At 47.4% G+C, this 23,262-nt stretch overlaps 1 pseudogene; it reads right to left on the reverse strand.

Moving 5' to 3' along the window:
- Positions 1 to 435: 435 nt before the first annotated feature.
- On the reverse strand, positions 436 to 22,954 carry LOC136488868 (disease resistance protein Pik-2-like; annotated as a pseudogene).
- Positions 22,955 to 23,262: the final 308 nt, after the last annotated feature.

Consider the following 23,262-nt stretch of genomic DNA (forward strand, 5'->3'; position numbering starts at 1 on the left):
TGCCGAGTGTCAAAAAAATAACACTCGGCAAAGAAGCTCTTTGCCGAGTGTCAAAAAAAACACTCGGCAAAGAAGCTATTTACCGAGTGTCAAAAAAAACACTCGGCAAAGAGACTCTTTGCCGAGTGTTAAAAAAAACACTCGGCAAAGAGCCTCTTTGCCGAGTGTCAAAAAAAACACTCGGCAAAGACGTGTTTGCCGAGTGCCCGAAAAAGAACACTCGGCAAACCACCTGACACTCGGCAACTGGCCGGTCTCCGGTAGTGTGTAGGGGACGATCGGGACGACTAGGGGACTCGTCCAGGGTCGATTAATCATCCTGGACGACGAGTAATCGTCCTGGACGGTCCCCAGGCGACCAGGCTCAACCAGCCGTCCTGATAACATTGCACCAGTCACTAATTCTTGATAACATTATGACAGGAAACTGACATTCTAGAGCTCACAATCCCCGGTGGACGAAAGTACTTATTCCATCTTCAAAACAGGTTTCTTTTGATGCCTGGCAAGTTGTTCCTCCACATCTTTTTTGAGTTTGTCATCATGGGAACCCTTAATCTGGACTTCCTTGAGTTCATATTCAGACAGTTTTTCTAGCCCAGAGAACTTCATTACCGACCCTGAACCACTACAGCAAGAAACTTTCAACAGCTCAAGATTGTGCAGTGCTTGTGATCCAAAAGTCACATCTAAGCTGGAGCTGCAAGAAATCTCGAGTACCTTCACTGTTTCATAGCAGCGTAATTGCTGTCCATGCAACATGACACAAAAATTGAGCTTACCATCAGGAAGCTGCTTGGCAATGAGATGTAGAATAGATACTTTAAGATCCCTGAGTCCACTGATAGTATCTTCGGTTAATATAGTCATCTCCAAAACTAACTTCCTGAGATTGTCAAGCTGATTGATCCACTCTAGAAACTTGTCTGCAAGGCCATACAGTTTAAAGCTCTGTAGGTTCTGGGGGGGAAGATAGCCATCTGGGGTGACATACAAGCAGTCCTGATTGTCCTTCTTGAGCCTAACTGATACAACAACAACAACAACAAAGCCTTTAAGTCCCAAACAAGTTGGGGTAGGCTAGAGTTGAAACCTAGCAGAAGCAATCAAGGTTCAGGCACGTGAATAGCTGTCTTCCAAGCACTCCTATCTAAGGCTAAGTCTTTGGGTATATTCCATCCTTTCAAGTCTCCTTTTATTGCCTCTACCCAAGTCAACTTCGGTCTTCCTCTGCCTCTCTTCACGTTACTATCCTGGCTTAGGATTCCACTACGCACCGGTGCCTCTGGAGGTCTCCGTTGGACATGTCCAAACCATCTCAACCGGTGTTGGACAAGTTTTTCTTCAATTGGTGCTACCCCTAATCTATCACATATATCATCGTTCCGAACTCGATCCCTTCTTGTATGACCACAAATCAAACGCAACATACGCATTTCCGCAACACTTATCTGTTGAACATGTCGTCTTTTCGTAGGCCAACATTCTGCACCATACAACATAGCAGGTCTAATCGCCGTCCAACATTCTTGAGCCTAACTGATAAGGATTCTAAATGCGCATGACTTGAGATGGCCAAACAGAAATCTTTGCTGTTGTTCTTACTGATTCCAGACACTCCAAGCTTGCGCAATTGAGTGAGCTTCCTGAACTCTTTCAAGATGGCCCTCCCCCAAGCAGAATCGACATTAACAACACCGATGGTGAGCAATGCAGTCATTCTCTCTATCCCAGTAGGAACCTCAACACCCTCTAGTTGTCGACGTCTGCTGAACAAAGATGATTTCCATGATACAGAGGTATGTGGGGTTGGTTGTTTCTTTGTTGGTTTGGTTGTACCAGCAGCATCGGGTATTGGTTGTTCCTCAGTTGGTTTGGTGGTACTAGCACGAAGGTACTGCAGTTTCTTTAGCTTGGTGATGGTTGTTGGCATGGTTGCTATGGATGTATGTCTGACATCCAGAGTCTCAAGCTGCCTCAAACAACCCAATGAATTCGGCAGCCTACAGATCTCAGTGCATCTTCGTAGGGAAAGATACTTGAGGCGACAAAGCAGCTTCATCATTTGTTTGAGATCTTCATCTTTTAAACCGGATGCATCCTCAAGATCGAGAACCCGAAGTAACCTCATCCTATCAGAGATGAAGAATGACCTCCATTCTCCAAACACTGTCAAAGACCGTAGCCGTGAGAAGTCAATGCTCTCAAACACAATTATGTCTCTGTCCCAGCTTTCCAGTATGATGAGGTGACGCCCTGTGCGTTGAGAGGTTAGGGTGCAACTGCCTCCCAGTTCGAAGACAAGGTTCTCTTCCATTTGACGTGATATGATATACTCTCGGACAAAACTGTTGACTTGGCACAAGGTCATTCTTCTGTCGCTGAATGCGGTGGTGACTGAATGTGGTTTCTGCATTATTATGCTCAGATCGAGGAGCCCACAGAAGAACTGCTCCCCTCCTCCGCAAACATTTTGTCAGTGTCCCTGGCATAGCCCTCTGCAATCCACCGTCTCACCAAACGCCTTCTCCGGATGCTGTGATCTCGAGGAAAAATTGACAGATAGAAGATACATGGCTTGAGGAAATCCGGGCAAGTTCGAAAGTAGGAGTGCAGCCAACCAAAGAGTGGCCGCAGGCAAGCAAACTCTGGGCTGCTCTCCAGTTCGTGCATAAATTTGAGATTCATAGAACTCGCACTATTCATCGATGTGACTGTTTTAGGTGCCAAAAAAATGGCTACAGCAACTATCACTTTGGGAAGACCACCCACTACGGAAACTGGTAATTTACCGAGTGTCGAATATTTTGCCGAGTGTCAAATATCGGGCACTCGGCAAAGACTCAGTTTGCCGAGTGCAGCTGTCAGCAAAATAAAACACTCGGCAAAGGCTATTTTGCCGAGTGCATAGTACTCGGCAAAATATAGGCACTCGGCAAACCTTAATATGCCGAGCGTCAGGCCCTCGGCAAATTAGAGCACTCGGCAAATATTGTCAGAGGCATAACGGACCCAACGCCGGCAACTTTGCCGAGTGCCAGGTGTTAGACACTCGGCACATAATTAAGTTTGCCGAGTGCCACGGATTGGCACTCGGCAAATTTTTTTTTTTATTTTGGCCACTAATTTTTTTTGGTAGCCCTACAACAGTACCAGGAACCACATATTCAAATTTTGCACATTTTGACTGATTTTTTCTATATTTCATTAGTTTATTCCATTTTGTTGATTTTTTTCGGAAAATACGAGTTTGAACTGCAGGTGCATCGAATATTGGATTTGAATGATTCGAAAAATGACATTCATGTTTGTGAGTGTAAGTTTAGGCCAAATCCAGGAACTGACCTGAAATTTCTATCAACTTGCTCACGGGGCAACGCCACCAAATTGCGTGCGAGTTGTTTTTAATTCCATAAAATGCAAACGAAATCGAAAAAACATGAAACTTGTGGAGATGCCGTGTTATCGTATGCGTAGGCTGTGGTAAAAATTTGAGAAAGTTTCGAGCACGTTGTCACGTACCATGCTTACAAACCAGGACATCTCCAAATGTAACGCTCTTTATATTTATTTCTTTATTCATTCGAACGCTCAATTCTCATTACTTGTAATCATCTTGATGTTTTCCTCGCAGTCCCAGTCGCATGGTGGCCAGGAGTGCAACGAGTTCATGGCGTACGCCCTGGCACACAAGGGCAAGGCGACAGCCCCGGACCTCACCTATAACCCGGAGGACCCGCCCGAGGCGTACACCAACACGAGCGTCCACAGCAAGCTCAGCGAGTACTCCTTGGTGGGTGGCTCGCACGCGCCAAGGGGAGGACTTCGATCCGACCTCCCAGCCCCTGGATGCGGACCTCGTGATGAGGCTTGGAGGAGGGAAGCAGCACGGCCGGTACTGGATGGCGGACAGCCAAGTTGACACGGCCTCTACTCCCACCCTCTCCCAGATTCGAGCAAGGAGCACGAGCTCCTCCCTCCCTATACGACCTCGGCAGCATAGTGCACAGCAGCAGGTGGCGGAACTCCAGGTTAGTCCTGTTTTATTCGTCGTTCATTGCTTTTACATATATCTTGCCTTTGCATTGTTGAAACATTGCGGGTGAAATATTGCAGGCCCAGGTGCAAAGGCTGGAGGCTAGGCACTCGGCCTCGCAGGTGGAGCAAGAGCGAAGGAGGGAGGCCGAGGAGAAGAGGCTGCAGGACCTTTACGCGTTCATGGCGAACCTTCAGGCCACGACGGATATAGTCGTGCCACCTTCGCTCCTTGCTCCAGCGGTTCGTACTCCTGATCCTAGTCCGGTGAGTATGGTTGTTTATTGCTTTAGCTTGTGCGACCCTCCTGTAGAAACTCATGAATTCGCTTTTCCTTTGCGCAGCCACCGTCCGCGGGTTCGAACTCGACTCCTCAAGGGCACCACTCGATGCATCCAAGTGAACCTGGCCCTTCTCCACAGTCCGGGTGGCCAGCTGGCCCTCCTCCACAGCCCGGGGGGCCAGGTGGCCCTTCTTCACACTCCGGGTGGCAAGGGTGACAGTAGGTACCTTGGATTGGTCTCTTTTCTTATGTTTCATGGACTTAGACTTGTGTTGGATCCTATGATGGATATTGTGATGGTTGTGTTGGATGTAGATATTGCGATGGATGTGGATGTGATATACATTGTGATCTATATCGTGTATGTGATGGATATTGCTATGGACGAGGCATTTATGTGATATATATTGTGATTCTGGGCATGTGATGGTTGTGAATATGTGATTTGTTTGTTTGTAAAGATGGGAAGCAAAAAACAAAAAAAAAGAATAATTCCTAGCTTTGTCGAGTGTAACACTCGGCAAAGGTGCCTTTGCCGAGTGCCATGACAACAGCACTTGACAAAACTGGGCAAAACTATGCAAAACCGGCTCAGGTCCCAGATTTGCCGAGTGCTATGGTCATGGCACTCGGCAAAACTGGACACTTTGCCGAGTGCCTGGTCCAAAGCACTCAGCAAAACTGGGCACTTTGCCTAGTGCCGACGCTGTGGCACTCGGCAAAGAATTTTTTTAGAAAAAAATAAAAAAATATTTTGCCGAGTGCCCGACACGTCACCACTCGGCAAAGGGGACGTCAGACGGGCGGTCTCCGTTAGGTCAACTTTTCTTTGCCGAGTGCTGACGTGGCACTCGGCAAAGGCTTTACCGAGTGCCCAATATATTGCACTCGGCAAAGAACCCTTTGCCGACAAAAGCTATGCCTGCAGGTCTTTGCCGAGTGTAACACTCGGCAAACTCTTTGCCGAGTGTAACACTCGGCAAACTCTTTGCCGAGTGCAAACTTGGGTTTGCCGAGCGTTTAGGGCACTCGGCAAAGAACCCGTGTCCAGTAGTGACCGCACTTCAAAATAAGTTCTTGTAGCTCTTCATCTTTGGAGTCCTTTATAGGAGATGATGGTTTTTGCTTATGTACCTAAAATTCAATTGAAGGACAAACGTTTTCAGCATGCTAAGCAAAATGCATTAGCTGTTTCATTCACAAAATGTATGCACATGGTGAACATACACTTCATACTGCAACTTGATATATGCATTAAGGGCCTATTTGCTTAGGCCCTGTTTGGTTAAGCTGTGGCTGTGGGAAAAAGCTGCTGTGGGCTGTGAGCTGTGGAAAAGCTGCTGTGGGCTGTGAGCTGTAGAAAAGCTGAAAGCTGTTTGGTTAAACAAGTATAAAATATACCTTTTATCTTTATCTCTCTTGAAACAACTATGGAAGAGCTTTTTATTCCACCAATTTCGAAAAGCAGAAAGCAGAAAGCCAAAAGCAGGGTCAACCCAGCTTTCAAAAATGAACTACGGAAAAGCAGCTGCTTCTGAAAAAGCATCATCCAAAAGCAACCCCTTTGGTTGGGCTTTTGGCTTTTGGGGCCAAAAGCCAAAGCCAAAAGCCCAACCAAACAGGGCCTTAGCACCCTGAAAATCAGCTAGGCACACGATTTCGTCTGCCTGCAGTCTAGATTGCCTGGGTGCAAAGCTGCATGGGAGGCAGCATCCAAACAGGCCCTAAAATATAACAGAACAATGGAAATATACATAACTGAAATTGTTCATTAATTTTTTTTTCTCGAACACGCATGAGAGCTGTGTATCTTCATAAATTAGAGAGAAAAAAAGGGAGAGACTCCCATACAAAGCAACCTCTCCACCACACTTAGGAGATATGTGTAACAACCCGGGTTTTTGGAGAAGCCAAAAATACGAACTTTTAAATTTTTTCCTGCAATATGTGAAGCATGTAGATGCTAGGTCGAACTAAGAACAATTTATAAATAAATTACTTGTAGGAGTTTGCCAGAGTTCTTTTGTTGGTTTAGTGTTTTGTGTTAGAGAGCACAAGTCCGTAGCAAATCTTTTTGATCCCTTCTAGAATAACTTATGAATCCCTTCTCCTCCATCTCAATTCATCTTCTTGCTTTTGAACCTCATTCGAATCCCTCGATCTAATTCATAAAGTCAATCGAGCTTTCTTGTAGATCAATGCCCATCGAAGCCAACCCTTGGCATTTGGATTCCGAGACCCGAAGTAGACGCTAGTGGACTCCACCAGGAGGTGTACATGTTGGTGACATATGCATACAATACACGAGCCTTGGTTTATTTAGAAAATAGGAAATAGAAATAGAAAAGGAAGGAAATGGTAGGGGGGAAAAGAAATGACCCAAAACAGCCCAAGGCGCCAGTAGGCCCAGCCAGCCTCTCCTCCCTTCTGGCCTCGGCCCAGCCTGTTCCGCCAGCCCGTTCGCCCTCGGCCCAGCTCGCCACTCCTCCCTTCGGCCCGCCCCGCCTTGGCCCAACCAGGCTTGCAAGCCACGAGGCCCAGCCTGGCCTGTAGCCGCACGCCCCACCAACCCGAGGGCAGCGCACGCCCAACTCCTAGACCCCATCGCCGCCGCTCGCAACGCCTGCTTCCGCACGCGCCCCATAGCACCCCGTCTTCCGCGCCGCTTGATGCGCGCCGCATGTCCCCGCCTGCGCACGAACGTCGAGGATGGACGGAGCCCTTGGAAGCCCTAAGCCGCTCGCCCTATAAACACCGAAGCAGCCGGCACCCTCTCCAATCCCAGCAGCTGCTGCACCCCATGCTCCTCTTCCTCTCCCGCGACAAGCCACGCCCGACCACCATGGCCACGCCACCGGCACCCATGGTGCTGCCCACCACTTCCCAGCTGCGGTCGCCAGCGCTGAGCTCGTCCTCCACAGTGTCGCAACCGAGCCGCACCACTCTGAGCACGTCATCACCAAGACCGCCACGAGCTCGTGGTCCGCCTTACGACGTCGTCGTCCTCGGCCAGGTGCCAAGCTCGACCTTCACTACGTCCGCAACGTCCGCGCAGCTGCACCACCGAGGCCACACCGGTGCCCTCCACCTCGAGCCCACGCTGCCACCGGTGCCTCGCCACCACGACATCGAGCCGGCCGTGACACAATCCATCGCCCCAAGCCAAGCTCCCTCCCCGCCCGCGATGTGAGCACATCATGACGTCGCGCCGTCCCGAGCTTCTGTACCAGCGCCATGGCACCACGACGACGCCCACGCATGCGGCATCGGCACCCTCTGCCTCTGCCTGCACTGCCCGGGGAGCTGGAGTCCACAGCACCACGCCACGCCGGAGCCACATGGACGTCGTCAAGCACGCCGTCACCGCGAGCACCTCCCACCCTACGACACTGTCCTCCACGCTGTCGTCCTCGCCGGAGCACACCGCGACGCTGCCATGGGGAGCCACCTCGCCAACAGCCGAAGCCACCACGGGAATGCCTTCTGCTGCCGTCGAGCCCTCCGGTGAGGACCTCAGCCTCAAAGCCTCACTTTTTGTGCGCTACCTGGTTGTCTGCCTGTCCGGCCTTCGAGCCGCGTCCACGGTCATGAGAGCACGCACCGTAGACACCACGCGCACGTAGACACCAGTCCCAAGAAGACCATGGTGCGGCCTTTCATGGTCGTCCGTCGTCGTGACGACGCACCTGCACGAGCCATCGCACGATGCCCTGGCACTAACGACGTCTTGGCCATGCACAGGCCCAAGCTTCCACCATCCAACCCTATTGACGCCGCCTCTGTTCGCCCATCTCTCAATCCAAACCCATGGAGCCACAGCTGCACCACTCCTGGGCACTGAACCGCCACCGGCCTTCGAGCCAGCAGGTGTCTTCCGGTACCCCGCGCAATGGCGCTCTCTCAGCACCGCCCACACCACGCAAACGCAGCCAAGGCTCGAGCTTTTCAGCTGTTCGCCAACCTTGCCAGTCCAGCCGTCGAGTCGTTTCCTTGATGAGAGGCAGGGATGGACGCCGCCGCTGCTGTTCATGAACTATTGCACGTGCCTCGACCCGGCACCTGCACGCACACACATGCACGACGCAGCATGGCGCCCCATGTGCCCGTGTTGCTCGCACCAGCCACCGCCTTGCCGACCACCCAAGCCCTGGTCATCCATCGTCTAGCCGAATGACCACGCCGCGGTCACCGATAGACTCGTCCAGTATCGCACCGAACACATAGCGGCCGCCCTTCTGCCCTCGCCTTCAGGGGACACAGAAGCCCAAGGTGCCAGTTTTCGAAGCCGCTTGCCGTCCTTCACCTTACACATGCACGCCGCCACGATTGCTTGCGTCGGCACGATCACGGACACCTGCACAGGCCACCGCACGACCCTGTGCAGCCGAGGAACCACATCGAGCTCTCAGCCTAGCACGCCGACGTGCTCAGGCACAAGCACCGAACAACGCGCGCTGCCGTCAGCCACCCTACATCATGGATTAGCACATGGAGGCCCTGTCCTTGCCCTTCCTGTCTCTGGACCAAGAGGCCGGCCTTGGCCCAGATCGGCTGCGCAGATGGAGCCTGCGACCATGCCCAATCCGCCCTTCAGGTCTTTCCCTTCAGGCCTAAGTCCCATCTGATGGTGAACAAGCTCACGCAGCCCCTTCAGCAGCCTTTGCCTCGGCCTTTAGGCCCTATTAGATCCACCGACCACGTTGGCAACCTTTCCAACCACTTCGGCAATCTCACCAACCACGTTGGCAACCCTTTCGACCACTTCGGCAATTTCACCGACCACGTTGGTGATCTCTCCGACCACCTTGGCAATCTTTCCGATCACCTCGGTAACCATTCCAACCACCTCGGCGACCACTCCGACCTGCTTCTCCTTTAGACCAGCGGGAAGACCCCACCGTCTCACCGGACGCTTTCTTCACCAACCCTTGCTGTGTCTGACAGCGGTAGGCGCATCTTAGCCAGTCGCTGCCATGCCCGGCCAGCCAAAGCCAGCCTTTGGCCAACCATGGCCACTTGTAGCCAGCCACAGCAAGCTGCAGCAAGCCACAACTAGCCACAGCAGGCCGTAGATGGCCTCAGTTGGCCGAAAGAAGCCACAACCCTCCGAGACAAGTTACAACAGTCTATGGCCCTCCACATCTTGGCCGCGAAGTTGAATTCTAGTCAAACGCCATTCCCCACCGACGAAAGCCCTTCTGCTCATTCTTATACTCATTCGTACACTTACAATACGTGATCTCGATCTATCTATATCTGTCTGCACCATGCCTTTGTGCAGGTCTACCATCCCCAGCTATGGAATGTGCTACTCCGTAGTTATGTCAAGTTGTTGCGTCTTTCGGTCGTGTTTGGTTCTTATCGCTGGTTGGTGTTGTTGCCGGTGTGCCGAGCCTTCGAGCCGGCTGAGGGATCGTACCTCGTCCGGACGTTATGATCGCGGGATCCATCTCGCCATGACCGTGATGCCGAGTGTAACTTGACCCCTCGCTTCTTAGTTGACTTCATAGTACCACGAGTGTTAGCTCCTGTCTTTGGCCCTAGAACAGGGTCGTATATGGATTCGATGTCGATACTAACATCGATGCGGATATCACCCGCACGCTTTGAGCCCTCCATGACCAAGTCCTGTGGGAGATGACCTGGGAGATAACAATCATGGAACGATGGATGCCAACTCGTTGGTATGGCTTGTGGCCACGAGTTCGCCTCGCCATGACCATGGAGCTATGCCACTCTTTTGCTTTTACTTGCCTCTTCATGCTCAAACCCCCGTATGCTTGTACCTTGCATGACCATCGCATTTCTTTGATTCCTGCGGTGACAACCGCACCGCTGCGAATCTGAGAGATGACTTAGTGCCAGTGCACCCAGGTCAGGTACCCTACGAGTGGCTTACACACTTGGTGTTCTTGAGTGTCGCTCCTTCCGATGCCCCGTCTTTGTCGTAGCGTGTGCGTTAGAAGAAGGGGACCTTGCTCTTGGTTGTTCTTACTCTTATTGCCCCGATAGCCTGCTCTGTTCGATCCCGTCTTGCCCGTGACGAATGGATCAAAGACCGGACTACTCCCTTATGGTTAGCAAAGCTATGGTCTATATCGTACCTCGGACCCGTGTGTGTTGACCCGATCGACCGTCTAAAAACATCTTCCCCGAAGATGTGTCTGGGAACATAACATGGACGTGCCTAGCAAACCCCGCTGCATTTGCCATGTTGAATGACTGTCTTCTCGGCTCCCGACGTTATAGCATCGTGTGGATCGAGAGGACCCGTCGCTGTCCAATCTCTTTGCGCTACCGCTTTCTACCATAGCGGGCTAGCCAAAGTACATTGGAGCCAAGTCACAATAGTGTTATTCGTTCTTGTTTGCTTCTCGTGTCCAATTGTGACTGGCGGAATAAAGCTGTAGGAGCTGAACCCCGTCGTTCTTCCTTCGTAGGGCCCATCTTCCAATCCCCGTCAGCTCAATGACACCGGATCGAAAGATCGTGAGCCGTGGTGTTTGCTCTGGATAAGCTCTGGCTTAAACCGTTTATCGTAAAGCCATACCGGCTTCGCCATGATATAAGCTTGTGCATAAGCAAACCATCACTTGTGTTTATTGGCCCAAGGAAATCGGACAACCACCGAGAGGGCTAAGCTGTGAATCCTTTAGTGTGCCATTGGTGTTATTGGATCTTCCTACGTCTTGTCATCCTTTCGAGTGTTGAGTGCTCTTTTGCCTTGCGTGTCGCTTCGCGAAGTAGCTGACGATCGGACCAAGAGAACGTGGACGACGACAAGGACTGCGGAATGGAGTCAACGCAGGAGGAGGTGACCCCGCTAATGGAACACCAACGAATGGAGAATTGTACCACTACTACCTCTACATCGCAGGTGTCATGGCAGCACCCTCTTTTAGAGAATCCTATTAGACATTGCATAATATCTAGAACTGCTAGCGCTTTATAATTATTCCTTTGCTAGTACTTTGATGCATGCTACTACCCGAGCCTTTATTACCCGAATGCAACCCACTCTACCACGTCACCCTGCTATGCGCATTCACTCGCTTATGTATGCTTACTTGCCTGCTTACTTGCATATTACACCACTATACATATTATTAACTCCACTTCGCAATGTATCGGGGATGTGAAGCTGGTGGTGAACCCCTAGGAATGGTTTGGCTATGGGTGCCGGACTTGGTGGTGTGTGAGCGTGCTGTGTGTGTCTTGGGTGCGTGGAGAGTGAGGGTTGTGTCGACCGAGCTGGAATCACGACGAGCCTGGGGCGAGTCTTGCCGTGTGGTGCTACCTGGGCACTTGGATATGGAATACCTGTGGTGGGTAAAATGGTATTTGGAGGTGGCCTTGGGTGTGAACCTCGGAGAGGTGGAGCCCGGGGTAGAGGTGCTGTGGTGGCACGTAAAATGGAAACCCTGATGAAGATATCCTGGCTTGGTCAATCCCTAAGGACTTACTAGTACTCAGATTCACCGGGAACCTTTTACATCCCACTCGCCCTATATGGTGCGGGACGGTCGGACTACTTGGTAGAACAATGCCACTCTTGCTAGGCGAACGTGTGCAAGGAGGTACGGGGCGTGGAGTTCCCCACACCCTTCCGAGACTTCAGGAAGCCTTGTGGACCTGGCTCTTGACACCCGGAGGGCCCCGGCTCTGTCTACGACTCACAGTATCAGCCATCCCAGACTAGGCTTGGGATGTTCCAGGGCTGAGAGGTAGGGTGGCATCGTTCTAGGCTAGCAAGCGGCTGGAATCTGCCTAGATGGGGCACCGTCGAGGATGGCTATCTTGTGGATATGTGAAACCTCTGCAGAGTGTTTGGTTGATCGATCGATACATATGCCGACTTATCGGCTATGGACCTTTCCTGGGTTTCGCTTAAACTAGATAGGAGATGAGTCCTTCTTTTCTCCCTCCAGGGTTGGGGTATTTTCCGGCCGTGAGCCAGGGGCTGCGGGCCGTTGAGACAAGTGCCGAGAGGGAGTCGCCTGTCGACCTGAGTGTGTGAGATGAGACATGGTGTGGTGGTGTGGAGATGGTTTGGGATGGATGGTTGGTGGATGGATATGGATAGTGTGGGGGTGAATGTGTTAAAAACTGGGTATTATTATTACATTACTATTGTTACTTACTTCTCATGCGCTAAAGATGCAAACCATAGCCAAATATTAGGATCGCCAGATCCCTTGTTTATCTTTCCACTAAAGCTCATCGGTGCTGACCATGGCCTGCACACATCTGGCGGTGTGCAGATTTCCTGTTCTCAGAGATGCTGACTTTAGAAGGATTAGAAGGTCTCGTGCCTACGCTCAAGTTTGGTTCGGAGATGGAATCTACGCTGCACTACGCCAACTCTGATGATGCCCGTGAAGGAAGAGCCTTCACTCGATAGTCTTCCGCTAGATTAACTCTGTAATAGGTGTTTTCCCCAGTGATGTAATATCTTGTATTCTTGTAATCTTACGATGTATGACTGTGACATCGACTGAAATATGATAATATGATGGAATCAGTTCTTGGTTTTATCATATTATAATTCATTCTGTGGATTTTCCCTTCGTGGAAAATTGAGGATGTTTCAATATGAACAGGTTGCAAGATGAAAGAAAAATGTTCATTCATAATTGTCTTAACTGCAAATGCAAAATGAAGTGGAAGGAAAGCAGAAAGATATTATTACTTTACTATTAGCGCCTTTCTTTAACAAAAACAATTTTTTTTGGTGTCCGGCAAAAATGTAATACAACGGTAGAATTTTCCATAAAAATATATCATTTGCTCCCTATTACCATAAAAATATATCATCTGCCCTTAAAATATTTTATGTTCGATGTAAATGTCATTTTAGATGAATTCCATGTATACATATTGATCCTGAATTGCTGATAAAAAGACATATTAGCCAAATTTCTCTTATGGCAATAATGGCACCAACAAACATAGGAATACAATATCTAAAGCTAATATTAACATCTATAAATGTAATATTGGCCAAAATTTAATATTGACAGCTCTGACCATGCAGAGTCTGCCATGCAACTTTTTTATAAATTTGAGATTTTAGGGCAAATAGGAGAAATGGTGAGAGGCTGCTGCAATCACTAGGCAACAGGCCCCTTCGCTTTTTCTGAATAAGCATACCTGCTTTTTGAAGAGCTCGAGGGCTGCTTTGTCTTCTAGACCTTTGACATTAAATATGACCCCTTCATTATCTGCACAATGCGCGGCGATGCTTGCTTCAGTTGTAATGACAATGATAATACTACTAGAAGGTCTAGACACCAAGGCAGCCTGTATTAAGTCCCATTCTTCCATGGACTCCAGATCATCAATAACAACAAGGCACCGGTTATCTTTTAGAATCTTATGACACTCTTGAGTAGGGTCTTTAATTCCCATCACTTGAACAGGTTGTGAATGAAAATCCAAAAGCAAACTCCGGGAGAAGTCCCTTAAATTGAATGGGTGGGTTACATCGACCCAACCATACCTGTCAAATAATGAGTCATTTCGATGAATTCTGTCATAGTACATGTTCCTAATCAGGGCTGATTTCCCAACACCAGTTATCCCCCACACAGACAGCACTTGCAAACCATTGAGACGTGCCTTAGCAATATAGTTACCAAGTTGGTTCATTTCTGACTTGCGTTCAACAAGGTGAAAATTCTCCACCCAATCACAGGCAGCCTTCCATTTAGATGTTGGAATTCTGTAGTAGGGCAGAAAGCCAGTACCATGGGTTGCTTCATCCTCCATTGATATTTCATTGCTGTTGTCTACCACTCTATCAGATTCCATGCTTTTATCACCATCACCTTGCAAACTCTAAAACAAAAGAGAGAGAAGTCCACATTACCCCCCTCAACTCTTCGTATAGTCTAAAAATCAACCTCCAACTACGAAACCGTGTATCTGACCCAGCTGGTTTTGAGCCACGCTGGCCTCCACGTCACCCGGCCCGCCTTCCGCGTCAACGCTCAGCACCCGTTCTTATCTCTCTCTGTTGGTGGCGTTCTTCCTCTCTCTCTCATTTCCTCTCTCTTTGCATCTTGAGCCCGGTCAACAGAGGGAGATGGCGAGTGCCCAGAGTGCGAGCTCATCCCGGTCAAGCGCGTACAACAATGAACCAATATCAGCATGCTTGTACAACAATAACATTGCACTGCGTTGGCATAAGAACCATTAGTTTGGCATATTACAGGAAGTGGCAACCTACAGGTTGGCAGCATATTACAGAAAGTAGTAGCCAATGGTTTGGCAGATTACATGACTTTAGCAGCCTATTGTCTGGCATATTACATTTCTTAATAGCTTATAATCTATCTTATTACATCACTGTGTGTTGTTTAACACATGTGATCCCCTGGGTGACAACAGAAGATGTGGATGTAGCCTTCTGACTGGATGGTTCCTGGGCCTTAACTCTCGCACTTGCAGTCCCTGATGTGACATTAATGGACACTTTTGCTCTAGCTTGTGATGATGGCAGATTGGCCTCTATATTCATTGAAGTTGTTCCACCAGGTATAGTTGCCACCCTTCCTTGTGCAGTTGACATAACAATTATTTGGTTTGACATCCCAGGCTACAATTAGTTACCAAGTGAGCAAGCAATGGTCCAATATTTATGTTTGATATTTTAGTACATTAACTTACATTTTGTATTGTGGTTCCTGTCCTCTCTGAGTAGATAATTCCTAAACCAGAGCACTTCTTTTTGCTCTTTGACCTGTGAATAAATAGATGAAGTAACTAGGGGGGGGTACCTTCAGTTTGGTGCAGAATCACCTAATCTTCACCAACGTGAGCTCATGAGCTGCTAGGTTTGGACTGGCGGCTGGAAGGGGAGAGTGATCTGTTCCTCCTCCTTTTATCTAGCCCAAAGCTGATGCGGACGGCGGGCCGGGCGACGTGGAGGCCTGCGTGGATCAAAACCAGCTGGAATGGGCGTGGGGGGTTCACGTACCCGGTTTGTGTAACTCGGGGGGGGGGGGGGGGGGGCGTGTCAGATACACGGTTTCGTAGTTGGAGGTTGATTTTTAGACTATACGAAGAGTTAAGGGGGGTAACGTGGACTTCTCTCAACAAAAAATAGGTACATAACCATATAATAGAGTTAAAAACCAAGAGAAGGGGATTTGCAGAGAGATGCAACAGGAAAAGAGCAGCAACGATGTTTCTGTGCTGAAGTCCTACATATTAATGGGATACTTTAGGAGGGGAAATCTAAGGTTGAAAGCATATGTGCAAGTTCTAAAGTTTTTCTTTTTCCCAAAAGATTACAATATGTAGTTAAGATGAGATGCTTCTACCATACTATTTCGCTTGCAAGATATGGAACCGATGAGCAGCAAATGAATACTCCGTCCTCAAAAGAGTGCTTTTCGAGTTGTTATACAATCAGTTTGACCAAATCTATATAAAAGAAATTAACATTTATGATACCAAATAAGTATCATTAGATTAATCATATAATATATTTTCATAGTAAACCCATCTGGAGACAAAAATGTTGATACTATTTTATATAAACTTAGTGAAACTTAAAAATTGACTTAATTCAAATCTAGATTTGCGCTCTTTTTGGGATGGAGGAAGTCGTGATAAAAACAGATAAGCAATATTAATGATAAACTTCATCCCTTCCAACTGAAATAGTTTAACCTTAAACACTAACATTCTTGCAGTTAACTGATGATGTTAAAGGTTTACCTCCTTCAAAAAGACACATATAGAGTGCTGTGCAGAGTACTGCTTCAGCTCCGATACTTGGTATGAACGCCCAATGCACAAGCTTGCAATTTCACACTGCTGTGTGGATACAATGACCCAACTGCCATTCATCCTGTCTGGCAGGTACGTCCTGATGGTGTCCCAATCTCCGATTGTGGACACATTTTCCAGGACAACTAGGTATCTGTTCTCATTTACTTTGTCCATAAATGCCTCAATGAGTCCACCTTCCATTGTCGCCATTACCTCAATCCTCTTCAGTTCCTTCACATTTATAACGATTCCTTTTTGCAGGCAACTGTTTGTGTAGAACTGAGTCACCATACTACGGAGGAACTCGTGGGGATTGAAAGGATGTGTAAGCTTCACCCAGCCGCGGCATTCAAATTTTCGACAGAGTTCTAGGTCCTGGTAGGCCTTTCTGATGATTGATGTTGTACCAAGTTCACTACCTGTTCCCCAAACTGAGATTACCCCAAGGTCAGCTTGTTCCTTTGTGAGTAGCTGGGTGAGGTCCCCTAAGCCTTGCTGTTTTTTTGCGGTGTCCCTCGCCTCAACCAGCATGTCAAGTGCCATTGGGCCAAAAGCTGCGTTGGGTGCCGTCTGTTGCTGCATGATGGGCTTGGATCCAGAGTCGCTGATGAGGCTGTAGCGTGAGTTCCTTCGACTCACATCCTCAACCCTAACCTTGAGCCGCTCTATCTCAGTTACCGCCTCGTCTAAGGGCAATGCTGATGCTGCCAGGCAAAGTGGAAGCATGCGGCGCCACCACCTTGGCTTGTTGTCCAGGTGGATGACAAACTCTATGCAGTCCTCCACATCATATGCCAGATCACGAACCTGCCTCACCCAGATCCTCACGACGTTGTTCTTGACACGCTCCTCATTGGCAACGTTGAGGAAGGAGTGCATCATCTCAAACTCACCAGCAATGAATACAAGGTTGTGCTGCACACTTTGCTGCAATTTTGCCTCCTCCTCAATCGCTGACTGAGCCTTGGTCAGGGCCCCCTCCACCACTATCTTGGCCAAGCCAACCACAAGGTCTGCCATTGCTCTTACAGTCTCTGAATCACTCCTTAGTGATAATAGCTAGCTAGGAATTGTCTGAGCACCTACGGATGGAGCTGTTAGTCAGCTATAAAAAGCTAAATTGGACTTTTTAACAAGACTCCGCAAGAGTCCGATTCGGAAAAAAAAGAGTTTACCTGTACCTCGTGTAAAGGATGTCCCTCGCAGATAAACAGATCTGCACTGATGCTAATAACGTTATCATCTACATCTGCTTCAAAAAGGAAATTTTACATTAATAGAATAGAGACAGATTGATTGGCATATTTTGTAATGTGGGGGCAAAATGATCGCTTAAGTGCAAGACAACAGGTATGCATGAGGAAGAAAGATCAAAACAAACTTTTTAGAAGGGCAACTTGGTGGTAGATAAGCACATACTCACCACTTAAACAAAGTGAAAACGTGTTACTGATTAAGATCTACATGTGAATTAGTTTGCTGTGAACCGAACACTTGGTGTGGAGATGCCTCGGGGACCGGATGGTATCCCAATCGAGGTGTGGAGATGCCTCGGAGACATAGCTGTAGTATGGTTAACCAAGCTGTTCAACCATATTTTTCGATCGAACAAGATGCCTAATGAGTGGAGGAGAAGTATATTGGTACCAATCTACAAGAATAAAGGGGATATTCAAAGCTGTACAAATTACCGGGGAATTAAGTTGATGAGCCATACTATGAAGCTATGGGAGAGAGTTATCGAGCATCGCTTGAGAGCAATAACGCGGGTCTCTATGAACCAATTTGGTTTCATGCCCGGAAGGTCAACCATGGAAGCCATTTTCTTAATAAGACAAGTTATGGAGCGGTATAGGGAGAAGAAGAAGGACCTACACATGGTTTTTATTGACTTGGAGAAGGCTTATGATAAAATACCAAGGAATGTTATGTGGTGGGCTTTGGACAAACATAAAGTCCCAACGAAGTATGTTGGGCTCATTAAGGACATGTACAACAATGTTGTGACTAGAGTTCGAACAAGTGATGGAGACACGAATGACTTCCCGATTAGGATAGGACTACATCAAGGGTCAGCTTTGAGCCCTTATTTGTTTGCTTTAGTGATGGACGAGGTCACAAGGGACATACAAGGGGACATCCCTTGGTGTATGCTTTTCGCGGACGATGTAGTGCTAGTTGATGAAAGCCGGACAGGAGTGAATCAGAAACTGGAGTTATGGCGGGAGACTTTGGAGTCCAAAGGTTTTAGACTTAGTAGAACTAAAACTGAGTATATGAGATGTGACTTCGGCACTACTACTCGGGAGGAGGAAGATGTTAGTTTGGAAGGTCAAGTAGTGCCTAGGAATGATACCTTTCGATATTTAGGATCAATGCTACAGAGGGACGGGGATATTGATGAAGATGTTAGCCATAGAATTAAAGCAGGGTGGATGAAGTGGCGGCAAGCGTCTGGTGTCCTATGTGACAAAAGGGTACCATAGAAGCTAAAAGGCAAGTTTTATAGGACGGCGATTAGACCTGCTATGTTGTATGGTGCAGAATGTTGGCCTACGAAAAGACGACATATTCAACAGCTAAGTGTCGCGGAAATGCGTATGTTGCGTTGGATTTGCGGTCATACAAGAAGGGATCGAGTTCGGAACGATGATATTCGTGAGAGATTAGGGGTAGCGCCAATTGAAGAAAAACTTATCCAACACCGGTTGAGATGGTTTGGACATGTGCAACGGAGACCTCCAGATGCACCGGTGCGTAGTGGAATCCTAAGTCAGGATAGTAACGTGAAGAGAGGCAGAGGAAGACCGAAGTTGACTTGGGTAGAGGCAATAAAAGGAGACTTGAAAGGATGGAATATACCCAAAGACTTAGCCTTAGATAGGAGTGCTTGGAAGACAGCTATTCACGTGCCTGAACCTTGATTGCTTCTGTTGGGTTTCAACTCTAGCCTACCCCAACTTGTTTGGGACTTAAAGGCTTTGTTGTTGTTGTTGTTGTTGTTGAACCGAACACTTGGGTTGGGCCCTTCAAATGAGTTGAACCTGGTTGAAAAAAACTGAGCCTGATCGACCTTGGGCAGCCTTCCCCATACAGGTTGATTCTTCAGTTAGGGCTTTCTTCTCATTGGCCATCATCTGAGAAGTTGGGAATGGAAAGAACACCCTTTTTGGACTAATAATTGGCCGCATGGTCAGTGTGTATCTCCCTGACTTGTTTGGACTGTTTTCTTAAAGGTAAACAAAGCAAAGAACAGTTTGAGATGCTTTGGCTGAAATGAGTTGGATTCCAAGGTGCAGTCACTGTTATGGTCATTGCTAAATTTCTTGATTTATGGGACCTCTCAGAGGTGGAGCTGCAGCCCGAGGTCGAAGACTCCCCACTTATTTGGAAAAGTTGGGCGTCTGGCAAATGCAAATTCTTCATGTGGTTGGTCACCGATTATAGGTGGTGGACTGCAGATCGTCTTGCTACAAGGGGGTTACCTCATGAACGTTGCCAGTTATGTGATCAGGAGGAAGAAACAATAGACCACTTGCTTGTTTCATGTGTTTTCACTCGGCAAGAACCTTTCTGTCCTCTTTAGGACTCCAAGGCTGACTCCCTCCTGCTGTTCTCTTCTTTCCCTCTCTTTCTGTACAGTGGTACAGCCTGTAGACTATAGTCCTTTCCCTTTCCTATCTCCCTTTCTCTCTGTACAGTTTATTTTATTTGAATTTATATACCAACAGTGGGGGCTTCCCCTGCTGTATTTATGGATCAAAAAGTGTGGTCTCCTGCAGCAAATGAGTTTGCAAGCCTTAACCTCCCAGCCCAATGAGATTTCCTTTGATGATTGATGCGCAACAACAAATGATAGATTGAGTGGTCCAGTTTGAAAAGGGCCAAATTCCATCATCATCTTAGGAGCATGGGCAATCTGGGATCACTGAAATGGCTGTGTTTTTATGGGATTTTGCCAAGCTTCAATGAGGTCTTGTATTCTTTATGGATGAGTTACACCTTTGGTGTTTGGCTGGCTCGAGGGGTCTCTATCTCCTTGTGACCTTGCCCATGAGCCAAAAGACAATTGATGGATGGTTGAGCTCACCTATAGTGTTTTGTGTTAGTGGCGAGCATGTAAAAGTTTTTGGGGTGTGTGTCTGGCTGTTTGGTGTACGGGTTAAAAACCCTTTTCATCTTCTTAATATAATGATACACAGCTCTCCTATGTGTTTGAGAAAAAAAAAAGTGAACCACACAGTCACTGAGATGGCGAATGCCCAATAGAGTCCAGTTGATTACCTGCCCATCAAAAACTACGTGGGCAGTGCTGGATTTTGGTTGGGTATGATTTGTAATTTCGGAGGAAGCAACAAATCCAAACTCAGGGGTACAGACAGAGTGCAGTGAAGGAGCAGCAACCCTGCAGTAGCAGGGTTTAGTGATGCTAGCGAGGTGCAAATGCTGCAGTTGTGCTGGGGCACCAGAGACAGGGACGGCACGTGCAAAGCAAGCGGGCGCGAAATCAACCAAACAGAGCACAGAGTCTTCCACTAGGTAATTCTGTCGAGCACACACCGTGCATCTACTACTGGCTGCGGCCCACAGAACAGTACGGAGAAGAGGGCCTGCTAAGGTCCTCTAGAAGCCGTTGTGCCGAGCTTGAGATCGGCCTATGGATGCCGGATGGCGACGTGCGCGGTGGAGGCCAATTTGCAAGCACAGCAATGGTTTGTGGCCGAGTTCAGGGGTGATTTGACTAGCTGGTCCCGTATTGACTAATTTGTCCTCCACAGACTGATAGGAGGGAGAAGAGAACAAGGATTCTTTGTTCAGCACGAGAGGAGACATGTATAATCCAGATCCGTCCGTGAGCATCTAATCCAAAACTATACGACCAAAAAAAAATCTGGATGCATGCAGCAGCGATGTACCTTGAGATCGGACATGGCATGGGAGACGACGTTGACTACGTCGGCCACACGGACTGGGAACGCGAGGGGGCCGCGCCGGAAATGCGAACGCGGCAGGTGGACGCCGATACGCCGTGATTGGGAGGTGATTTGCGCCAGGAACGATGCCGCGCAGGGGAGAACAGGGGGAGGGGGACGACTTGACTCACCAGTCAACGGCATGAACAGTGAACTACGCATCGACTGACTCCACATCATCTCTCGCTCTCTAAAAATCCTCAGAGTCATTTCAATAAAAATTCTTTTTCTAAATATTCTGCGCACTCTGGAAATATGTTTGGTAGATATTCAGATTCTTACACAAACATTTTGGATCTAGATTCTGATTTATGAAATATAGTTGCTTAATAATTAATTAATTAATTAGCTTTAGTATAAGCTTCGCCTTATGTTTGCAACATGTTTTCGATGTTGTTTGTGCCATATGTGAACTAAGTGAAGTGTTACTCATCTCTATTTTGTAGTGGTTATATGCTTAACATGTTGCTTTGTCCTGCACTTGTATGTTTAAATGTGAATATGTCTAGTTTGATAATTTGTGTTATGATTGTTATTAACTACCAACACTTATGCCACACTTTAACTTCTTGTGAAGTCTCGATGAGAGAGCACGAGAGTGGACATAAGAATCATTAGTTACCCTAGTTCACCCGACGATGTGTTGCTTTATCTTTTCGCGTTTTGTAAACATCTTTGTTGTGATTGTTTCACTTAAGCATGCATTGCATTCATCCATATCATTAGGTACAATGGTGGTTGATGGGCCACTTGATGGACTACGAGGTCAATCCACAAGACGGTGTAACAGTGTTCAAGTCCAAAAGATGGAGATGGTTGGATAATGTCCCGAAGATTGAAGAATACCAACATTAACATAAGTATAAGGATGAGTTACCTAGGCAAGCCCTAATGCATAACTCATATTTTTCAAGCACATATTAGTTGATGATGTGCATTAAGTTGCAGGAGTTGATTGAAAACCACCTGCATAAATATCCTATCCTATGAATCATGTTAGTATGACATGATCGTGTAGTATGTCATGTCATAGGACTTACAGAGTAGGCTTGGCGGTGTGTTTTTAACCGATTGTTGTATCTGATTAACAGTTTTTGTCGTGGTTTTGTCTAATGGGTTTTTATTCTCAGAACCGAAAATTACAGATTGTGGCTACATAAATTGCAATGAACCAAAAGTACAATTTTAGTGCAAAACATATGCAATAAACATCGTCTGAAAGGAAGTTAAAATTCAAGCACCTGAATTTTAGCAAATCCATTTTTTTGAACAGTTCGATGGAAATTTTGTTCAAGTAGCTAGTACTATTTTCTATTTAGGTTTCATATTATCAGCATGATTATTACCATGCACGATTTTGCATAATAAACGTTGATATATGGAACCGAAATTTCGCGGACCATCTGAACCATCGGCAGGACTGGGTCGTACATGTAGAGAACATACCTGGAGAGAAGAAGACCACGATCAAACAAATGTTGAACTGCTGCTGTTCAGGATTTATGACGTTCCTGCCTGGGCGGATCTACTCTTGATTTTCTGACCGATCATTTGGTCCGAACGTCAATCGATCAAGCCGAGACAATAATGGTTTTCCTGTATGAGAACTGGTTAATTAACAAGACAAAAAAGACACAGCTAAGCTTCAGAGTTCTCCTCTGAGACTAGCTACTCTTCTCCTTGGATGATCCAACTGGCTTGATCGAACTTTCTGACGAAAAGTTTTCAGAACGAAACAGCAGAATGAATCAAATCACTAACCTCAAGCAAATCCCGCAGACAGTCAATTTGGTTGAGGAGATCAGTGTGAGGCGAGGACAGATGCGGAGAGGGACACACAGGCCAGACCAAGCGCGGTAGGTGTTGCTAATCAGGCGATGCCGTGATGTGGAAACAATAATATGTGGGCTAAGGCCACCTAAGAGAGAAGACTTGAGAGTTGACTGACCTCACAGACTTCACATAGTTGGTGCGCGTAAGCGCGTTGCGTGTACCGGTGGAAATGAATATACAGCAGAAAATTCGTGTTATTAAACCTTGTTATCTACAAAAATTTCAATATGAATATCCATATTTCTATCCGATTCTAATGTAACTAAATCCATTTCATTTTTTTTCTCTGCCCAAATCTAGATTTATAATACAAAAATAGGAGTATAGATGAATATCCGATTTTATGTGTATTTGTGAAGA

This window comes from Miscanthus floridulus, chromosome 10 (assembly GCF_019320115.1).
Source record: "Miscanthus floridulus cultivar M001 chromosome 10, ASM1932011v1, whole genome shotgun sequence".
Taxonomy (NCBI): domain Eukaryota; kingdom Viridiplantae; phylum Streptophyta; class Magnoliopsida; order Poales; family Poaceae; genus Miscanthus; species Miscanthus floridulus.